Below are 24,546 nucleotides of genomic sequence, written 5' to 3' on the forward strand. Positions count from 1 at the left end.
ACCCCACCTTCCTTACACACAAGCCAAAACACACTCTGTAACTGAACTTGTTTTGCTTTAGCAGCGCCAAATGCCTTTACTGTACCTCAAACACTCATTAACATACCAGAAATGAATTGATACCAGTAATGTTTTAATAAACAGATGAAAAGAGCAACTGTTGAACAGTCGTTTCCGTCCTTGGTTTCATCCAAACAAGCTTTAATTGAGTTAGATGCATGAACTTGAACTATGGCTGCGCTCCAAAGTTTGATGCTCAATTAAACTACAGATGGATGCTAGCGATAAAGATCTTCTTTAAAAAAAATAAAGATAAACCTGTCATGCAGTAGCAAAGGTATGCTCAAGGTGTTACCTCAAAACCACATCCGCATAGAAAAGAAACAACCTTTCCCACAGTATCCTAGTCTTACACTTAAACTGCCAATCAGACTCCCTTCTTGAAAACTTACTCCAGTGTTTGGAATATGTGGTGCCACTTGAAGATAGCAGACATGCAGGCCTGAATGGAATCAAGCACAAATGAGTCCATAAAGAAGCGATCAATTCTGAATAACAAGAAATTAATCTTGCAAGCACATTCCACAAAGGGATTCAAGAGAGCAGATTGCCTTCGTCAGCCTCCTGGAAGAAGTTAAAAACATTGTCCAGACTTTCTCATTCCAATGTTCCCTTTATGCCCATGAGGGCTGACTCCATTCGCTCTGATCCACTCAGCAGATTCCATCCCATTTTCCCATCGATTTCCCCCAGCGAACGCCCTCCAATCTCACCTCCCAAAGAAGAGCAAATTAAAAGCCCGACACATGGTGTTAGAGTTCAGGTTGAGACTTGAAAGAGAGAGTGACACAACTGAAGACCTCTCTGCTTCAGTTTTGTTCTCAGCACGAATGATTACATTAGAGAAAGTATAGTAATTAGGATCAAAATGTTGGCGGATAATAAGAGTGCTTGCCATTGACAAAGAAAGGCAGGGCATTGCGCCTCTATAAAAACATCAGAAAATGATGTAGAATTATTGAATAATATCTGCAGAACCTCACATGTGGACCTCCTACTTGATGTTAAAGGGGAAAATTGAATGTTATTTCAAGGCTGGATCATATTCTTAATAATATGTGTGCCCCATTTGCTACATTATTTCATTTCCTTCCTTGCCCTATCAAAAGCTCTTGACTGGTTTCCAAAACTAAATGGAAATCATATCCTTTCCACTTTGCAGCTGCCTTATAATTTTAGCAGTCAAGTTAGTGTATTCATGGTCAAGACAGTTAGCTTGTGAAATATTCCAAGCTTCTGAGGAAAAATTTCATTCATGATCTAATTCTTATATGCCAATTCTGGACTGAAGGAATAAATACAGACTGAATTCAGCACTACTTTTGAATTATGTTTGTTGTGGCAAATGTAAATCTTAATTCTAAAGCCACTCAGCAGTAGGCTGGTACAGCTGGCTCGACTCGTATGTTACTGTTCTGTGTTCCTTAACTACTCGCAAACCACCAGAGTCAGGTCGTAGTTTCGTTGTTCTATTTCTCGTTGCTGAATCCAGGTATTCCCATTAATACACACATCATTCCAAGCTTCTCTTGGTTTTTACAACGGTCCAAAAAATCTGGAAGTAACGGTAACATCTGAAAGTGATGGTAACATCTGAAAGTGACGGTCAAAAAATCTTTTTTCCCTGTACCATTTTAGCACTCTGCTAATCCACGTTTTTACCTTTTAGCAAGTCCTTCAGAATAATGCAATGTGCATGAGTAGCGCCTACTTCAGGTGCTGTGGTAAATTTGACAACTATGCAATAAACACAACCAAAACCAATATAAAACAGGCTGTAATCTACAATAAAATTTCAACTTTCTTTAACATAATATTGGCTCCTATAATGTTTGTTGGGTTAACTGTGTTTTCAACCCTTTTCCACACTGAGTTCACAAGTACAACCTGTTTGTAAGTGTACTTGAGGATCTGCAGATCTGTTTGCTGTACATGGTGTTAGCATGCATGCAGTGAGCTGCAACATGCACACATCAGCTAATGGCAACTGAAGGGAGGCAGATATTGTGCAGACCTCATCTGGAGAATTGTCTTTATATAGATGATGGCTGCAAGTAGAAGTTTTGTACTGAGAGTTGAGAATGTATATGTAAACCTTTTCTTTCTGGCAAGGCATGTTCATGATAAAATGTCTGGAACTGTAACAAATACTATACATTTACAGCTTAGCTTTAGAATATAACATGTTGGGCCTTTGAATCTAAAAAAAGCTACACTTCTTTATTTTTTATAATAGTTGTTAATGTTACTCTACTTTGCAGTAATGTGTCAGGTGGCCCACTGACCATTTTTCTAATTCACATGAAAATAAAGGTATTTACAATTGGATTATGTTTTTGCACTTCGCCTGTACATAAGGTGGCAGAGTGCATACAGAGCATTCAAATAAAGCTTGTTTATGAAGAAAAGATCCCCTGGTTACCCCCGATAGAGGTCTGCGATAAGCCCTGAATGCCCCTAAATCCCCTCAAAACCTGTTTATTCATTTTATCTGATAAAAAAACATTATTGTTTGTTTATTAACAGGCCTTCTGTCATTTTGCAGAAGCAAAAGCAAAGTAAGTTCAGTAATCCAGCTCTACTATGTAATTAATTTATAGGTTCCTCCTTTTAAATTGTGACTCTATTTATTTCAAGTTTTGTTTTGGTTCCCCATTTCTACATTAGTGCACTGCCTAATTATTTTAAATTAGTCCCTGTTATAGATAATTACTGTAATTTGCAGTCTTTGGAGCCTTTCTTTTGGTCTGTTAACGCTATGACACTCCAGAAGTCAGCTGTTTTTTTCTCTGTTCATTTGCTAACACTTGGATGGCTGATTTTCAATATCATAAATCACAAAATGTGTCTTATCAATCGAGTGCAAAGACATCCATTGTATTAGTGCAAAATTGCTCCTGCTACCTAGTGCGCAATATTTACTTTGCTTCAGTCAGAGTTTCCAAATCCTGCATGAAAATTTGGTTAGAAAGTTGGGAAACGCTTACACAATTTATTGGCGGGGCAATTCTTGAATAAATTGCACGTTTTCAATAAATGCAATCACAGCTGTGATGGTCCTAAATAATCATTCCTGTCACTGTATCTACTTGTTGACAGCCAAGCATAACTGAAAGACCTCCTAACCTCACTAACCGGAATGTGTGCACGTTTGTCATATCATTCAATCACTGCTGGGAAATCCAGACAGGTTAGAACAGCTCAAATCCTGGAGGGGATGGGTTGCATTTCCTTTGTTAAGGGAGGTGGTAAAATGCCTTTACCTCTAAAGGAAGGAGTAAATAAAACTGTGCTGAAACCTTTGGGCCACTTATTCTTTATACCAGCCTGTTTGGTGTGTCAGATTGCTTATGCATGACTACAGCCATGGTTAGATGTTTCATTAAAACTTGGAGTTCAGTAATTCAATTTAGAAAAAATATCCCTTCGTAAGGTAGTAAACCCCTTCAGTCCAAACATCTTATATGCATTTTAGTAATGCATGACCTTTATTAAATCTATTTGCTCTGGTCCCCTAAAATAGCTTGTAAATGACATCAACAGTCATATAATTTTTCAGCAGACATGAATGAAGTAGCTAACCGAAGCAGAGATACGATGCATTAATCAATAAGTCTTTTAAAGGCCCATTGTTATTATGGGTCTTTTGTGTTACTGGACAGTAAAAGCTTTATTGCTCCTTTATCTCATTCCCTATTAAACTAAACATGAATATGATAGCCAAGATACAGTGACTTTGATTTTTAGTGAGGATAGAAGAGAGATATTGTTGACTTATAGGAGCTTTATCTTTTATAATGATATTCAAATTAGTCTTCTTGTTCACATATCAAAAGCTAGAAATAAACATTGTTTACATTATCTAACCAATATTCTATATGAACTTGCGTCAGTAATACAGCATGCATATGAGCACATTCATTATGAATACTCCCCTCAATGCCATTCAGCTTTCTAAAGCATTCTTTTCTCATGATCTGTTGAGGTGATGAACAATGGAGGTCTTTTCAGTCTTTTCTTTTATAAAAGCCCGTAGAGAAATAACATGCCATACGTGAGTCATAACCCCGGTCATTTCCTTTCATGAGACACTCGATCTTTTTGGATGACAATGTTTCTGGTTTGGCTAGTTACAGACCAAGCCCTCTTTTTCAACAGCACGCTCTATAAAGAGCTTTGTTTTCTATTCTGTTTTTGCTCCAATGATCTAATGATTATTTAGACTGAGCCACCTGTGCATACTTTACCCAGCATGAGTGTATTGTGCCAGTTATTGCCCACGTCTTTCCACTCTTGTGATGATACATAGGCCTCTGGGTGGATCTAAAGTGACTACATGGAGCACCTTTAATGATTTGATTTTATACTGACACACTCATTATGTATTGTAAGTAAACAAGACTATTTCTGAAAATCCTGGTAGCCTGTAACTGTTTATTGTTTTATTTGGATCCCCAACTGCAGCTATTCTTCCTGGGGTCTGACATATAATATACAGTACATACAACTTAAATTAAAACAAACTTAAAGAGTTAACAATGGGAATACTGAAGAAAAAAGAAAAAGAAAAAGAAAACCAAGAATATAAAAGATAGCAAATCTTCAAAATCAGGATCTTTTATACATTCTTTACATTTTATACATTTAATGCACTACAGCTAGTAGTTAATATACCTTACTTACATATTATTCTATATTTTTAATAATACACTAATAGTAATAATTTCCATATATATCCATTTAGAAGATGTTATTTCATCTTTACATTTAATATCCATTACTTAGATGTACCTAGATGTTGTATATAATTTGATACTATATAGCTGTGTTTGCTAGTAGTTAGTATTCTTTACTGAACCATATTATTCTATATCTTTAATGGAGTTCATTTATTACTAACAATTTCATAATTAGTATATGTATCCATTTAAGAGATGTTTTTTCAATAGTAATTTAAAGTCTTTTGTGCTAATGGTTTGTTCAAAATGTTTGGGAAGTAGGTTCCAAGCAGTCATGGCTCTGTACGTTGCTGTTCTTTTACTGAAGTTTGTCTTTATTATTGGTAGTGAGAACCTTCTCCTGGCTGCATGTCTAGCTTCTTCGTGTAGCTATGAGTGTCTGAGCTAAAATGTAGCTTTATGTATAGAACATATGGAGTTCTGGATATGGAAACATTTCTTACAAATATTAATAGTGAATAATGTAATTTATCACTTACCGTTAACCAGCCTGTATTTGTATGCATGTAACTGTAGCTATGCTGCCTTTTACATTAAGATTTCTCTAACAGTACATACTAGGTCAAAGCTGAGCACAACAATCTTCTTCAGGTGAGTCAGCTGGTGAGTCTTGTCTGTGATCACTGGTGTGTGTGTGTGTGTGTGTGTGTGTGTGTGTGTGTGTGTGTTTCAGTGTAATCGGTGTTGTGGCTGCACAAGAGCCAAACACCAGGCCGTGACAGGAATACTGTGGGTCTTTCTCTGCTGATGATATCTTGATCTCTCGCCTTCTCTTTGTCTCAGCTAGTCGTCATACTTTCCATTGCCAGTTACAGGCACATCATTGATCTTTGTGTGTGTGTGTCTGTGAGTGTGCTTACTGCAAACATGACAGACAGTCAGCTATCACGCCCTGCTGTATGCTAGACTTTAGCAGCTCTTTGCTTCTGAAAGAATTTCTTTAAGACCTTTTACACTTTAAGCCATCTGCCTTTCTTAGTGAAAGAATCTGTTGTTTTATCATTATAAATCAGAACATTCTCGTTTTGAAATCTCTATCTATCTATCTATCTATCTATCTATCTATCTATCTATCTATCTATCTATCTATCTATCTATCTATCTATCTATCTATCTATCTATCTATCTTCATCTCCTTATCCATCTTCATTGCTCTTTTTATTCTAAACAATCTAGACAATCAATCTGGAACTAAGAGCACAGGATTGACAGCAAGCATAAAGAGAGACAATATTCGCGTCTAGGGAGTTAACTGTCCAAATTGCACATCTATCTATCTATGTTCATTTCCTTATCCAGGGCCGGGTTGTGGGGGCAGCAGGCTAAGCAAAGTATTCAAGGTGTCTCTCCCCAGTTACGTGTTCCAACTCATTCCCAGGCCAGACGAGATATTTAATCTCTCCATCATGTTCTGAGTTCCCTCAAGATGTCCGAGTTATTCACCCTATCTCTAAGGCTGAGCCTAGCCACCCTCACTTCAGCCCTTCTTTCAGTCACTACCCAAAGCTCATAACCATAGGTTAAGGATGGAACATAGAAATGAAGAGCTTTTCCTTCTGACTCAGTTCCCTCTTGACCACTGTTCGAAATAATCTGTTATTCTGTCTCTGTTGTCTGTCTCTGTGGATGGGGGTCACTATCTGATTAACACAGGTCACTATCTATGCCTAAATACATTTTCTCCATCTAAACCAGGGGTGGGCAATTAATTTTCCCAAGGGGCCCCATGACCAATACCACGAAGTTTGTGGAGGCTGGACCAAAACTCTGAACTAAATTCTGTTAAATATTGATTGAATCGCTTTATGAAATACAGTAAATTATCTGGTTTTGAGCTGCTACTGATAAGAATACATGTTATGGTAAGACTGTTCATTTGGAGTAAATCAAATTTAGCAGTAAAAAGTAGTAAATACTCCAATCACTATATCACTTAAACACAACTGTAAATCACCTTTAGCAAGGTTCCTATTGGTGTTTTTGTATTATATAGCTTGTTTTTCATGTTTTTAAATGTTCTAGGTATTTTACAATGTTGTGATATTTTTATTTTGAAAAGGTGCCGTCAAGTGCGAATCATATCAAGGCAGGAGTTTGTGATTTGAAAGTTTGTTGCGGGTCAGGTCACTGACATGGTGTGCTAGGCAGAGAGATATCTGTCTTCTCTGCTTGGTGACATGACGTGTCCATGTATGCAATAAACTGACAAATCAACAGATTGAAAGGAGGCAACTTCTGGAAAGTTCAACCTACATTTTTTATTAAACCTCTGTTAGGCTATAAAACTGTGTTTGGGGAAATTAGGCTGGGTTCAGACCTCATGAACTGACCAGTCTAATGTCATGTCAGGGACGTGTGGATTGAACCCAGAGACTGTGTAAACTTGGAGTCAGATAATTTAATTTTAAAGGTTTCCTCAATGTATTTCTCAACACCACAACAGTTTGATACAAAGAGCTGGCATCTCACAAAACCGCCTGTCCATCATTTATTTTACACTTACCTTGAGATACTTGAACTCCTTTGTTTGGAGAAGATTTTAGTTCCAACCCAGGGGTAATCCATTGTTTTGCAGAAGAGAAACATAGCCTTAGTCTTGGAGGTGCCGACTAACCTTGTGTGGAGATACTGAACCCCAAATTGCTCCTGATGCTGCATCCATTGGTGTGAGAATGAATTCCCAATGGTGGCAGGTGGCACCAGTGTGCCCTGGTAGCCTCTGCCACCAGTATGAATGTGTGTGTGAATGGTTGAATGTGTAGTGTAAAGCACTTTGGATAAAAGTGCTATATAAGTGCACCCCATTTACCATTTAGCGCACTCTCTATCTATCTATCTATCTATCTATCTATCTATCTATCTATCTATCTATCTATCTATCTATCTATCTTCATCTCCTTATCCATCTTCATTGCTCTTTTTATTCTAAACAATCTAGACAATCAATCTGGAACTAAGAGCACAGGAATGACAGCAAGCATAAAGAGAGACTATAGTCGCGTCTAGGGAGTTAACTGTCCAAATTGCACTTCCACAGTATCAAAAACAACACCAGATAAGTGATAAGACAGCAACACTTAACAGAGGCAATAGAAGGCATTATCATTCATCTATGCCTAAGGGTAGTGACCTCCTAACAGCTTACAGGTTATGTATGAGTTGCATTAGAGGGGACCGTTTTACCTGCCCACCCCCAGCCTGGAAGATGGCTACTTTAATGGCCTCTGTGAAACAGGGGCCAACACAAAGACTAGCAATACACATGTCAGGAATGATTGAAGTGGTAATAAACCATTCTGTCCATTAGCAGGGTGTTTTTTGCTATTAACGGATCCAGGGATGGTGTTTTAGCTTGTCAGCGCCTTCAGCGATCCCATATTACCTGAATGAATTGGTGGGTGGGTGGAAATTGCAGGATCTTTGGAGTTAAAAATACACAAGGGGGTGATTTTGTGTTTAGTTAGGGGGTGAATCTCGTCCGTCTTTCCCCCTGACGTATGGTATTGAAGGAGAGGGGGACAGGATGCTAACAAACACCACTGAACGTCCTGTGTGTGTTGGTCCTCCACCCTTTTCAATGGTGATCCGTCTCCCTCGTGTCAAACTGAGTTGAGATGACTCCCAGGCCATGTTGACCCACAAAGATGCTTCCCCTCAGAACACACGCACACACTCATGCACACTCACAACAGCCCCAAAGCTCTGGATAAACACAATTAAAAGACCCCACCCTCCACTGTCATTCTTATCTTATCTTGCCCTCTATCCTTAACCCCCCCTCCTCTCCAACACACACACACACACACACACACACACACACACATTGGACAAGGCCCCAGGGTGGCCCCTGAATCCTCACCTTCCTCCATAGACACACAGACAGACAGGCCAAGCTAATTAATTTCCCCTTCGTCACTCCATCATTTTCGTTTTCCCTGTCTCTCCCGTTTCCTTTCCTTAACCTTTTTCCTTTTTCTCACACCAAAGTATCACAATACAAGGCTGCCAGTGGCAGAGCACTTTTCTCAAAACTGTCACACAATTTTCACTGAGGTGTAGCATATCACAGCCTACTTACTCCTATTAGGGGCAATTTTCCTAGATGTAGCAGGTCACGGCTCACTGTTTTCAGCTTGACTTGTTGCCCATGTAAAACCATCAAGCGGCTACATGGAATGAGATGCCTCGATGCCAAGAGAACCGTTTGGCATGGCTGCAGAGAGGGGCAGAATGAGACATTCGGTGTCATTTTCCACCGCTCTGACTGCATAATGGTCGTCGCTGGGCCCTGCCCTCAGCCTGTTATATCTGATGTATCACACCTTGGGGTGCGTTGGTGAATATATGAACTAGCGGGCACAGATGGCTCAACGCTTGGCCGCCTTGGGTAAATAGGTAGCATAGTTCTCGGACGCAGTTTGCTGTATTGCCCGGGAGCCTAAATTTATGACAAACAAAACAGAAGGTATTATCATGTATCACAGCCCTCCAGGTAGCTACAGGCCAGTAATGAATTGTGTGGCAAGGTTGGTGATACATTCGGCCCTCTGTCTGCTCATAGTGGAATGACTTCATCAGTCACTCCCAGTTTCAAGAGAGAGTGGAAATGAGTGATTGTCTTGCTGCTGTGAATCAGTGCACGTCTGGCAACTTCTGCACTGGTCAGGGTTGTGGGTTGTATCCAGGCTTTAATTGAATACTTTAAAGTGCCAATCTGGTGCATGGTGCACTCTATCAGAAAAGTGATCCACAGCTCCTTGTGTTAAATGGGATTTTATGGAAGAAGCGAGACATACATGCTTATTCACTTTCTTGCTGAGAGTTTAATGAGAAGACTGATACTGCTCTCATATTTATCTGTTAAATATAAAGCCATTGTCATGAGTCGGTTAGCTTAGCATAAAGACTGGAAACGGGGAAACATTTCTTATCCAGGTGCAGCAAATTTTTGTCTTCACTGTGAGATTGTTTTACTATGGCTAAAACAAACAAGATGTAACATGTTAAATAATGAGCTTTAGGGGTTCTGGTAGAGGGATTTTCCTTTGGACAGAGACAGACTTGCTGTTTCTCATTATTTCCAGTGTCTACGTCAAACTAAGTGGATTCTGACTCCAGCCTCATATGTAACAGATGACTATGATCTTGTCATCTTGGCTTAATTGTGAGTAAGCATATTTACTAAAATGTTGAGACATATTGAAAAATAGTATTTTAAAATACTTATATGTATGCCAGACAAGATTTTAGGCCATAATTGAAAGGTATTTTTTAGTGGACATTTAAGAGGAGTGCCTGTGAAAAATAGCTAAGGACACCCACCAACAAAACCATAATAAAATATGGTGTCTGGCCTTCTCAGACAGTTACTTACACCCTCTTTCATTTCCAGTCGGCCAAGTTAGACAGGAGTGTAAGGCTATCTAGTGGAATGTAGCGATCTCTACACCTCCATAGAACAAAGACTCTTATCTTCCTGTGCCTTCTGCCATTTCCTTTACCCTCAGGCTCCATGGACACGAAGACGAAAAGGAGTGTAAATCACCGCCTCAATATCTCTTCTCCCTTTCCCTTCTTTCCTTCCTTCCTTCTGTCTGTAGCGTCACACTTAGTCTGGTGCTACAGGGTGGATCCGTCTTCTGCAATAGCAAGAAATCTCACGCTGTTTATTCGCTTTCTGTATATTTTTCCTCCCTGTGGCTTTTTTTTATGCATGGCAAAACAATGCTTAATTTCCTATTTATATCAAGCTCATCCTCTCACTCTCTTTGATACATCCTCTGTCTTTCTCTGCCTCGTTTTTCTTCCCCTCCTACCTCCCTCCCCGCTCCTGCTTCCCCCCGTCCTTATAGTAATGGTTTAATTGGAGCCTTTTAAGGTGGTTGTGGTGCAGAGAGATGCAGAGGATGGTGAGGGGGTGTTGAACTGTGGAGGCTGCAGTTGCCTCTGCTGCTGCTGGGCTGTCTGTTGAAGCGTGGTGTGGCCGGCCAGAGATAAAGCGCTTCTATGTGTTTGTGTGAGAGACCAGCAATTAGGCCTCGCTGCAACACAGACGGAAGGAGAAGAGCCGACGTCAGCCGCTGTTCCACCACATTGGATCTGGAGCGACGGCAGGATGCACAGACAGAGAGAGTGAGAAACAGACAGAGAGAGAGAGACAGAGAAAGAGTGAGAGAGAGAGAAAGAGAGAGAGAGAGATGGCGAGTGATGGGACAGAAGTGGAGGGATTAAGTGAGAGAGAGGATTGGAGGCAGGCGATTGACAACAGAGGAAAGACGATAAATAATTCTCATTAACCATAAAATGATAATTTAAATACGAGCATGGGAGGCATACAAACAAACCCACAGTAAAAGGCTGAAAGAATGATTTGCAGCAATAACTTCCCAGCACATAAAGGCTCTATTGAGCTGAAACATGTCGGTACATGACTTGGAATTACAATTTTTTCAATTATCTCGCATCGTAATGACTTGACTACAACAAAGTACCTCGGATGTTTTGTTTATCGTCTTTGTGGGAAATTCTGCAGCACTGGCAACAGAAAAACTAACCTTCCATCACTGCATTATCTAAAACTGTCCAATAAATGTATCTTTACCTCAAAACAAATCCAAGCAACTGGCCCAGGCTAGTTTCCTGACTTTTATCTTTTCTCATTTTATGTGGCCATATACATGTGGTTGACGTACCACAGAACGATGTCAGTGGCCTGTGGCGTCATTTACAGTAGAGTTGGGTCTGTGGGCCACTGACTCACTCATCCAGACTATTTGGTACAGTCATGACACAACTGTGCTGGTTAAACTAGTAATCTCTTCACATTTGGATAAATACATGCATTCTCTGCTTCTCTGTCCCACACTAGCATCCATTCATTAAATAAATCCTTTGAAGCGTGAACAACCTTGGAATTAGCAGTGAAAGAACGGACTAGCAGTGACAGCACTGGCTATGCTTGATATGGAATGTTGATATGGGAAATGTAGTGCCATCACTTGTCCAGTATACAGGCGTCACTCACCCACATTTTCTTTCTACCTTCCTTTCCATCTCTTTCCATGTCATTCCATTTCACCATCCCTCCCATCACTCCTTAACCATTAGCATGTTAATTATCCTGTAATGATAGCAGCAACATAGTGACTGCAATGACCCGAACTTAATCGACTTCCCCTTACCACATTTTAACTCGCTGACCACGGCTAAATAGAAGATCCATCCCCACTCTAATTGCAAGGATGAGCCTGGAGGATTGTTTATTTCCATACAAAAAGCTTGAGAACTGATGTTGGCATTAACTGTGTCCAGAAATGTAACAATGGGTACGAAATGTCTTTATTCATCCTTATCATTTCACAGATCTCAGCACTGTACTGTAGAGCAGTGATTTCCAACAGGGGGGGCCCCACCCCCCCAGGGGGGCGCCAAAGATCCACGGGGGGTCGCGAAGCCCTCTTGATTTTATGGGATGTAATAAATCTAATGTGTTAAATATAGATGAGTCAGTATTTAATTCATTTTAGTGGGACAAAAACAACTAAATAAGGGCTACATTAAATTTTTATTCATATATTTTAATAGAAAAATCACTATAGAAAATTTTAAAAATAAAGGAAATATATATATAAAATATATATATATATAAACATATAAAAATAAATAAATATATACACAGGTAACCTCACCTAGCGGTAACCTCACCTAGCGGTAACCTCACCTAACAACAGAAACACAGAGCTAATGGAAAAATGGCGAAGCGTCAGGGAGACGAAAATGCTGAATATCTCAAAACATTGAGTTCGGCTTCATAGAAGCAATGGACAATGGGGGGGTCGCCAAACTTTACAATGGTAATAATGTGGGTCCCTCAAGAAAAAGGTTGGGAACCACTGGTGTAGAGTATGGTTCTACTGCTTGATGTACTATAGAAACAATGCATACAGCTTCAAATCTGAAATACAGTATAGCACAGCAATGTATCACAAAGCATATATATATATATATATATATATAATTTTTCAATAAAATATAATATAATATAATACAATATACCCTAAAGCCAAACATATTGTGTTTCATTTGTTTTCTATTAGAGATGTGCACTTGAGTTGGCAACTGATCCAACACGCTTCACACTTGACTTGCAACTCATCTTTTATTGTGTTCAGGCTTGACACATTTATAATGTCTCAATGAACAATCATTCAGAGAATAAAAACAAACACAGCTCAAGACAGAAGTTGTCATCTGGAGATTTAGTAAACCAGAAGAATTGTGCACAGAAACTGGAAGGAGGGTACACTGGATTGGCCACAGCTAACCTAATTAAAAACAAGTGAGCATGCTTTGCTGTTGTTCTTGCTTGTTTACTTCAAATAGAATTAAGTGTGTTTGCTCTTATTATTCAGACACCGAGTTGCGAACTGATAGGTTAGTTTTATACTGATACAGAAGCTTACAATTTTTTTAGTTGTTGATGTTAAATTTTGAAATTTAAAAAGAGAAAAAGCTCATTTATCCGAACTAATAACCACCTCAAATCAATCATCGTGTTTCCAGTCGGCCTTGAACATGTCCATTTGAACTAACATCTCTGTGATAATGTGCTTTAAACTCATGATATATCTTTAAAAAAACCCATAATTCATTAAATTGTATGTAATTCATGGGAGAGATATTTCTCACACTTGAGACATGACCTGAGTCTTGTTTTTGACTTATGCACATCTGGTTTTATCTGTGTTTCTTACTCCCTCGGTGGTTAGGCGGGTCGTCATGCCTTGGCATTGACTGCGTTCGTGTGGCTAAAGTTGTTATGTCTGCATGTGGCTTTCACCCCATGATTCACTGGCCTCTATTATTTTTCTGCCATTGCTCTGAACAGCGAAATAAAAATGTTTGTTTATTTCCTTAGCAGAAATAACTTCTGAAAATCCCTTGAAGGTCATTGCTCAAGTTGGCTCTCATGCCTCAGTATGTCATCAGAGTGATCACGCACTCACACCCCGGTGCTATTACTGCAGGGGTCTGAGCCTAATGCGTGATATCAGTCAGGCTGGGCACTGGGAGTGTAAAGTTGGACAGGAAGAGGTTTTGGCTTGTCACATAGGAGGGAATTTGTACTACACATTCACACAAACGTGGACATTTTCTTGGTTCCTCATGCATACAGACATGCAACAACACAGCCCCACTAGTACACAAAATGCTCATTCACTTTCAATGGTGCACACACATGGACTCCGATTTCTAACTCCTGACTCAAGTCTCAGATCAAGATTTGATTTTCTTCTCAAAGGGCTCCATTGTTGGACAAGCTTTGCCTATGAAATAAAGTACATACAGTACTGTGACTTAATTTTAACTTGGAAATGAGATGCTGTAATGTGCCTTCCCTATTGGATTACTGGCTTTACTACTCGTGACTGTTCCGACTGATGCTCTTCCTCTGCCTTCTGCCGTTTCTTTTGAACTCTTGAATTGAAGTTTTGAAGGACATATAAGCCAAGATGGCAAAAGGAGCCTGTGTACTGTGGAAAGAAAAAGGGGAAGTGGGGGGGCTTAAAGTGAGAGAAGTGAATATTACACAGCAACCAACAGCAAAATAAGGGATCTAAACAGGCGGTGACAGAGAGCCACGTTTTGTTTTCTTCTTTTCATGCACACTAGATTATTAGCGTTTACTAGATAAACAAGGTTGTCAAACTGGTGCACATTTCAACTTCTCTCCCTACTAACATGAATGGAGTTTCAGAAGGTCATGTTGAGATTCCACCTTTGACACATCCGAGCAAGAAAAAAAGCCTGAAATTACACCGAATCACATGTTAAATTGCATGGAGTCAGGCATGAAGCGGAAGCCAATAACAAGTGGGAAGGAGAGGAAGCTACAACAAGCTTGTCCTGTACATAAATCTGTGAAGCAGACCTGAAGTACAGATGTAATGATGCAGAAGATATGCTGTATTCGTCACGGTTGACTTTCTGCCCCCTGGAAAAAAAAAAGAACTTCCACCCTTCCTTCCCCTCCGCCTCACAGCACAGCCAAATGAAAAGTATGGGATTTCCAAGATTGTTGTTCTTTGTTTAAGAAAGGGAAATAATTTAGAAATAAGCCTTTTGAGAATTGATATTGAGCTGAAAAAGTGCTGCAAATAATTAGTAAGGTAGGGCTGACCTGCGATAGAGGAAGCAATGCTAATGTATGCTAACTCAATTTAGTCTCAATCCCATTGGCCCCTCACAACAGAGCCTCAAGATGGCTGGTCACGTTTTTCTCCTTCCCCAGAAGTAAACATCTGCTGAGGCCTCCATGACACATAACATGCCATCTGTCCTTTCTCTCTCCCTCTTTCTGTTGCCCTCTCATCCCTTTCCATCTTCTGTAATTAGGTGAGTGGCAGCTTTTAGTAAAAAAGTGTGACCTGACTGGTCTCGCGGCCATGTCACTGGAGATGTAATAAATATAAATAAATGTCAAGAAGTGATCTCCTCAACACTATAAGGTTACTGTGTGCACTTAGCTAAGGACAGTTACTCCATCCTGTACATGGCATACAGATCTCCAGCGCAAGGACAAAGGGCTCTTCTCTGTGTGAAACAGGAGATCTCCAAGGAAGCATCTGGCAACCTGGACACGGGGCGAGTCGTGAAGATGATCTGGAGATGAAAAATGCCAATAATGCACGCTTCCTTCAGGTCTCTTGGCAGGAGTGGGCAAACCTGATACATTCCTTCCCCAATGTGTGTGTCTCTCTCTCCCTCTGTGGCTGTGTCACTCTCTTTCTCCCTGCCACTCTGTCTTCCCCACTCTCTCATTTGTTCGTCACCCTCAATGCTGGCTGGGAGAGGGAGAGGTGGGCTGACAGAGACAGGATACGCTGTTTGTCAGCCAGCAGCGGACGTGCCTGGCAGAGCTCCGCTTTCAGCCGAGGTGTCAAACAAAGAGTCACTCGGTCCAGGAACTGCAGGACAAGCTGTAAGTCTGTCCGCCCTCTGAGTCACACCCCCCCCTCCTCCTGTGATAGCGCCTGCCAGTGTTGTCTCTCTCACTACCTGACCCCCCTCTTTCTTTCATCCGTCGCTGGCAAGGGGTTGCCTGAAAAACAAAAAGAAACTAAGCAATAAGGTGACACCGTGGACTCCTAACAAATTGCTTTCTCGTGTATCCCCCACCCCCCCTGAGAGCTGAAAGGTGACGACTCAAAGAACCACTGTGTGTTTTCATGTGAGTGTGTGTGTGCGTGTTAAAGGCGGAGCAGAGGGGGCACGCAGGGCAAACACAAGTAGATTTCCTCTCAGACACAATCTCATCATCTTTTGTTGCCGCTGTCAGGCAGATGGTGCCGCCTGGTTCCTCATTTAACACACACACACACGTGCGCTATCAGACATACAAGTACACACACACTCCCACCCGCTCAGTAAAAAGACCATACATCATTTCATTACCCGTCTTCGGTTTTGTACAATAACATCCGCTGGGGTAATAACCGCATGCTCTCCCAGAACATTTCATCAGGGATATCAGCCTGTACTGCTGGGCAACGTTGCCAGGTCTCGTCTTTTCTTGTAAAACTATCCCTGCCTTTCCCCTTCCAACACCGCCAGCATCTTCAATCAAACAACACCTGATACTTTTGATTAAATGAGAATCTACTTTATTCAGGCCGGTGGCACCAGTGGTGGAAAGTGGCAATACATTTTGCTGAGATTGACCATATCATGCTTTATGGAAAGTGTCCAAAGAGGAATGTAAATAAGAGACGGATAGATATTTACATTCAGCTTTTATAATCAGTAGCTTAGCAGCCATGTGAAATTTGCATTGCTTTCAGGTCCTTATTCAAGAAAGAAACTAGCACATTTGCCTCTGCATGTACAATTTTGAACATTGGTACAAAGTTGTTTGGGAAAATATCTTTTCTTCCTGCCATCGATTGATTACTGAACAACAGGGGCCCAAAGTGTCAGGGGCCCACTGGCATTCGCCTGCAAAATGTCACTCAAAGACATACGTACCACGTATATATGAACAACAAAGAAATGCAACGTGAACAAAAAAGACACAAATGACTACAAAGAGACATAAAACAAACAAAAAAAGATACAAAAAGGCTACAAGGAGACACACATGTCTAAAAATAGTTGCTGAATGAACAAATAAAGGACAAAATTACCAAAAATTATAAAATCAAAAAGACACCATATGACAATAGAAAAGACAAATAACCTCAAAGAGATGTGGAAGACTACAAAGAGATTCACAAAGAGATGCAGAATGACCAAATAAATGAGCACACATAAAACTGCCACAAAGAGATCCAAAACCACATAAAAAAAATATGCATAATGACTACAAAGAAAAGCAAAACAACAACAAAAAACACTCCAAATCTGGGTTTTGCCCCTATATAGGAGAGGTCGTGGGGCCTTCTGCTTGGGGCCCATTGTCTCATTAGTCTAAAATCAAAAAACACAACATAACACTCAGTTAACACATCTAACTGATTGTTTGGGGCACTTAGTATTTTTTTCTGTCTGTCATTTTGTTGTTGGTAAGCCAGTGTACAGTCAGCAGCTCCCTGCTGTGGCAGGACACAGGCCTGATGAGAGTGAACCAAACAGTAAGGTTGCAGCTGTTTAACCCTCTGAAATCCTGGACTATTATGTCCATTAAAAATCAGTTAAAAGATCTTTACCATGCCATGTTGGTATCAGTTTTTTCAGCGCAACCTCCCCTATATGTCCTGATAATTAATTTTTAACTTTGACTTACTTGATAAAAATGTTGAACCCAAAAGAAACAAAGGAAACATAAAATCTCATCTTGAAAAATGTGTTTCACACACAGAAACGTACAGGTTGCAAATATATCATGTAACAGGTAAAATGAGGATAATATCTAGTTGTATATTTTTATACTAAATATATTTGACATTATCTCCAGTTTCACTTGGCCAAATATATATATATATATATATATTTAAATCTGGTGTGGAGTTTCAAGCCAGAACTTTAGAGGGAAGCTGATGGCAATACTCAGTGTTTCTTCATTTAATTTTTTACATTTTCATTTAATTCATTTAGTAATGTGCAGGTGGTTTCATGGACTCCAGAGGGTTAACTTAAACAATGAGCTAAAAAAAAATAAATCTAAAATGCTCTGTGGAGTGTACGACTTACCCCATTTACAGTACTCTTATTACTGATAGAATTACCTCTACACGATGTAACATTGTCTCCATTTGGCTGCTTATTCACAAGAAAAACACACCAATAAACAGCACAAGGTATTTTCATGAATGCATGTTTTGGTGTGTGACAGTGCGTCTTTCCTCACACCTCCCTCTATGCACACAAGCTTGACTGAACACAGTTATGTCTGTGCCTGTACATGTAAGTGCATAGCGCTGTACACACGTGTAAGCATAATCCCTCATTATTTTCACACCACTTTGTGTTTGTTGTATCTGTGTTCCAACACCAGCTTTGACAGCAGGGCTGTCACACAAGGAAGCGAATCATCATCACCACAGTGACTGAACGGTCGAGTGATAACACAAAGGAACAGCATTGACACATCAACACTGTACCGGGTCACCATGTCATAACTGTTTATAGACCCACGCATGCACAGCTGCCTCCTTTACTATCGTCTATCATCACTACCTGTAGCCGTGCAGAGGCAGGAACACTGGCGGTATGGGGGACTTCCTACCACCTGACATCCTTTTAAGGTGCTCTATGTTCAATTACAAATTCCGGTCAGTCGTGAATCATCACTGATAATTTATCATTTTCAAGGAAAGATAGCTTTTCTTTTGAACTATTTCTGTTTAAACTTCAGTCATACCCGCACAACAGTCAACATTTTCAATCATAGGAGATTTTCGTCTCATTAACAAACAATAATATTATAAGTTAAGGAAATTGTTTGGTTTTTATTGTTTCAATTTCATATCATTCATATGAAATAAAGGATACTAGAGAAATGTTTGCATTTTATATAAGTTATTGTTATGTATATTTTCATACAGTGATTTAGGTTGAAATGTGTTATTCTTGAAATTCTGATTTATGTGAAAAATCATTCAAACTTCCAAGAGAAATTCATAAAAAATCTCCCTGTTGTTGTTTTTTTTAGATCATGATTGAAAAAGTATGCTTCATGACTTGTTATGATCAATCAAGCTTACGTGTATGGAGTGTTTTTGTGGTTTGAGCGAGTTTTAAAGGTGAGATTAACTGTTTGGCCGAGATGTATGTTGGTAATGCGGACTGTATGAAAAGTTTTGAAACAGTGGCTTCAGTGTTGAAAAGAACTCACACAAAGTTCAAGAGTGAGAAAATGTATTTTAACTGCACGGATAATATACAGTAAATATCTGTTTGTAAATATATATATATATATATATATATAATAACTTAAGAAGATGTTTTTTATTTCATTTTATTTTATTTTAATATTACAGAAGTTTTACTGACAGACATTTTACAGTTTTTTTTTGTTTTTTGTTTTTTACATCAAATTTAAAGTTTTACCTGAAAAAAAACAAAACAGAAAATTGCCTTAATTTTACATTTCAGCTTTTTTAAATTTATTTTACATTCAAGACCATTTACCAATTAAATAATACTGTTAAATATCAATAATGTCCTATTATATTTATTTCCAGATTACAACTTCCATTTTATGGAATATTTTGTAAAAAAAAAAAAAAAAAAGAAAGTAATTAACTTTTTTATGGCACTGGCCCTGTAAAATAATACAGTAAATGTCTGGATTATTATTATGTTTTTACAGTGTGTGTATCTATGTGATAACTGTTACTGTCTCAGACGTGTCCCAGTATAACAGCTCAGGCTATGATGTGGGGGTGGAGGGGTTCTTTAAGCAGTCGGTTACCACTAGTCGGTGCTGTAGCCAGTAACTGACCAGTCAGATTTACATTTATAAAGATATTTTTGACTTTCAAATAATAACAAATGCAACTTCAGTAATGCAACATGTATTTTCAGTATAAATGTGAACACAAGACACAATGCATTTGCATAGTGCATTTTTGGTGTGCACATAATTAGATCTATAATAATTTGTCATCTAGCTTTCTTTTTTTTTTTTCAAAATGTCGTGACAAATAAAATACCACTATTAATAGTCATGAAACTTCTGTCATGGCGACCTGGATTACTGAGAAGAATAATGTGTTATGACTCAACCAACCTTTGGTGCCCTGGTCCTTTGGAAAATGTGTCTGTGCATGTGAATGGAAGACAAAAGCGTGTGTGTGTGTGTGTGTGTGTGTGTGTGTGTGTGTGTGTGTGTGTGCTGTATGCCAGCCAAGCTGAAGCCACACAGCAGATGGACAGTTTGAATAAATAAATGTTGTGCATGACATGATTGCTCTTTCCCCAATCCTCCTCTCTCTCTGTCTCTCTTTCTCCATTCCTCTTTCTCTTCCTCCCTCCCTCCCTCTCTCCTTCCCTCTGTCCATGACTACATGAAGGCCAAGTCATGAGCTGACTCTTTGCTTTCAGAAGCCTTTTGTCTGGCTTGGCAGCAGAACAGATTCAATCATGTCTGAAGGTCAAGAAGTTAAAAAGCCCCAAGTTGCCTCCTGTTTCTCTCTCCATGAGATGGCGTGAATGGATACACGGAGGAGAAAAAAATCATTCAAACCAGAGGAAATAATTCTGCAAGTAAACATTGCCTCACTTTTGAAAAAAAAAAAAAAAAAAAGCATGCATGCAGTCCATATTGACACACGCACACACTGGATACACACCATTTCACACAAATGTCCACATAGCTGAGCTTAGGAAAGAAATAAACAGTCGCCCCAAGTGGAATTTATCTTGTATTTCAGGAGTGCTCAGTGCACAAGCACGCAGTGCTTCCAGTTATTATGCCATACATACACACAATATGTACATAGATAAACAGAAGCGTGTGTGTAAAGTAGCAGGGGAAATGACAGGATACAACTTAGTAAATGTCAAACAACTTGCAGGTGGCTGCTTTAACAAATAGCTCATTAATACATTTGGTAAATTAGCGGGGAAAATTAATCCCATTAAAAAACAATCACACTGTCTCACTTTCTTAAAGTACACTGCAAAAAAGGTGTGTCTAAAAACAAGATGAAAACACTAAATCTGAGGGAAATGATCTTGCTGCATGGACAGATAATTTCACTTGACAAGATTTCTTGAGTTAAGACTGTTAAATCTAGAAATAAGCATGTTGAATTCTTAAAATAAGAAATTAAGGCAAGGCAAGACAAGGCAAGTTTATTTGTATAGCACAATTCAACACAAGGTAATTCAAAGTGCTTTACATAAACATTAAAAACAGTCAATTAAAACAGGGAAATAGAAATAAAAATACAAATAAGATAAAATAAGATACAGCAGGATAAGAAAATAGATAAAATAATAAAAAGCACAAGTCAAACATTGCATAGTTAAAAAGTAAGGACAGTAGAGAGATAAGTGTTAAAGTTAAGAGTATGACTAGATAAATTATGTAACACTTCTAAGTCTAAAGTTTTTTTTATCTTGGTAAGAAGCAAATAATTTGCAGTGCACTCTGCTCGGGCCAGTTCATCGCTGATTGCAGCTTTAATTTATCTTGTTTTAAGAGTTAATTTCTTATTTTAAGCATTCAACATGCTTATTTCTAGATTTAACAATCTTAATTTAACAAATATATCTCAAATGAATGTAATATATCTCTATTTCTATCTATCTATCTAGTTGGTTGAACCATCCAAGAGATCTTAAGAAACACTACTCTCCCTTCTGGGGGGATAGTAATTAAATGTTCTCTCCATGTGTTTAATTTTAAAAGAGTTACATTTCCCCCCATGCTGAATATCACATTTTACAGTGACCCTCTTCATTCACTGAGAAACTCAATGAGATCATCCATCAAAAGCACACTCAATGGGAAGTAATTAAATGTTCAGCTCAAATGGCTACGTTTTTCTTTCACTCTCATCCTGATTATTCATTTAAGCACAATTGTAACCTGCAATATATTTTGGTGTTTGAGTTTGGAGAGCTGGCAGTTTTTTGGCCAGGAGAGAAGTGTAATACTAGTAGTAGTGGTGGACAACCAAATCCGTTTTAAGCGATGGGGTTGAGGATTATTGAAGTGTGTGTGCTGGGAGGACTGGCCAGATTAACATTCCTGGGGGAATTTTAACACTCTGGGCGACAAATTTGCAACACTGTTCCCCCTTGTGTTCCTCCTGTGTGCTAAGCCCGGGACCCAAGTTTAGAGGAGGTCATCTGGAAAGAGCAGAGCAAAATCCCTTCTTCCCTGAGAGCTGTCGGACTCCACTAAAGAGAAGGCAGAGTGTGTGTGTGTGTGTGTGTGTGTGTGTGTGTGTGTGGTAGGGAGGAATTAAGCAGCAGTGGGAGGAGGAGATATGTTTTTCAGTCTCCCTGTTCCCACTGGCTGAAACTGAGCCTTTTATTGGAGGTGGTCCCTGCCATTGTTTTGGATGCTGGCGCACAATGAGCTGAGGATTTGGTATTGGAATGTAAATTGATGCAGTTTAGAGTTATCTCCATTAGCTAATGCTCTAAACACTGAAAATCTATACTTAGAGGAGCATGTGGAGGTTTTTGGAAGATTGGTCCGTTGGTCATCTTACATGTTATGTAATAAGAACATGATGATAAGGAAAATATCTATATCTAATGTCTTTGCAGGTCATTCTCTCCCTGCTCTGTAACCACATGTATGAAAGTCGGATTTGCATTTTTGGGGGGGATTTTTCAGCTTTAAAAGGCAGCGGCAGAGAGAACGGAAGGGGGAGACAGAGGGGAAGACATGCAACGGGCTGGATTCACACCATGGGTGAGTCACTGGGATGCCCCGTCACATATGCATTTTTAAAACTGACATTATAATTTTGTGATGACTAACTTTGTGGTGTCTCTGTAGTACATGCCTCAATATTAGACCAATTTTCTAAAAGGTGATTTCACCTAGGTCACAATAAAAACTGAAAAATATTTCTATTCTCTCTTTGTGACATTGAATAAATTGGGAATAATAAAGAAATAAAACATGAACATGTATGTAAATTTGTAGAAATTCTGGACCCATCACCGCTGCTTGTGCTAGGTGGACCTCAGTATTAGACAGATTTTCTAAAAGGTGATTTCACCTAGATCACAAGAAAAACTGAACATTTTTTCTATTCTCTCATTTAACCTTTGTGACATTGAATACATGGGAATAATAAAGAAATAAAACCATAACCATGTATGTAAATTTGTAGAAATTCTGGACCCACCAATGCTGCTTGTGCTAGGTGGACCAATCAGTGATTTAGCCATTCAGGTTGAGCCTCATGCTGGGCCCAGACAGTAAGCTGAAGTGCTGCAAAGCTTCCCAAATTGCAGCCCACTTCCTTTGGGCACCCATGAAACCACTTTGGCGGTTCAGACAAGACACACCACAGCGGGGAGCTTCGTCTAGTTTGGGGGTCCTGCCTGAACCCATGATGTTGGGTTCAGGCAGGAATGTATTAGAATAATCTGTTATTCTGTCTCTGTTGTCTGTCTTTATGGATGGAGGTCTCTATCTGATTGCCGTAGGTCACTATCTATGCATGCGTAATTCACTGACTGTGTATATAACCTCTCTCTATGCATTTATAGATTAATCATGCAAGATGCGTTGATACAATGATCATGTGCTAATATTGTTTTTAAACTGGGATTACTCTAAATACATCCAAAATTATCTGCTTAAACTTTCTCTGTCCTACTTAGAGTAAGATTCTATAATCACAAAAAGATATATTTTATGTTTTATATTTTATATGGACATTGCAAAATCTGTGTCTCCAATAATATCTCTGCAAATCCTATCAAGGCAGGAGTTTATGTTTTGAAAGTTTTGTTAACCCTTTGATGCACAACATATAAATATGTATAAATATATAATGCACAACATGGGTCAAAAATGACCCACATTAATTTCCTATGTTATTTCATGCTGGCTGTGTGTTTGAATATCTTTTTTTATTACAACAGATCATTATGTCCCTTTTTCCTTTCATACTTTATAAAGAAATAGTTTTTGTTTACACACATGGGTCTAAAAATGACCTTGTCCATTAGAAGTGTAGTGATACAAAAAGTGTTTTTATTCAAAAAGTAAGAAATTAAAACAAAAAATTAGGATGCATGATGATCAAAAACAAGTTAATTGAGGAAAACCTGGAATACTGAATGATGAAATTAATTTATTGCAAAGATATATAATATAAAAACTTAGTCGGGTCGCTTTACACCCGTGTTGTGCATCAAAGGGTTAACAGCTCAGGTCACGGACATGATGTGCTGAGCAGAAAGATAACTGGTTTCTCGGCTTGGTGACATGAAGTGTCCACGTATGCAATAAACTGACAAATAGACGGATGGAGAGGGAGGCGACTTCTGGAAAGAAATCTACCTACATTCTTAGTAAACATTGTTAGGCAATAAAACTAGGTTTTAGGGAAATTATTAGGGCCGGGACTCGATTAAAAGAAAAAATCTAATTAAGTAGAGGCTTTGTAATTAATTAATCGAAATGAATCGCATTTTAATCGCATATAAATATTTGACCTGAGAACAGTGAGAAGTATTTTTTTTCACATGGATTTTTAGTATACCATTGAATAATGACTGAATACATAAGCTTAAGCAACAAAAATATTGTTGTTGTTTTTGTTCAAGT

The sequence above is a fragment of the Centropristis striata genome, chromosome 9 (genome assembly GCF_030273125.1).
Source record: "Centropristis striata isolate RG_2023a ecotype Rhode Island chromosome 9, C.striata_1.0, whole genome shotgun sequence".
Lineage (NCBI taxonomy): Eukaryota > Metazoa > Chordata > Actinopteri > Perciformes > Serranidae > Centropristis > Centropristis striata.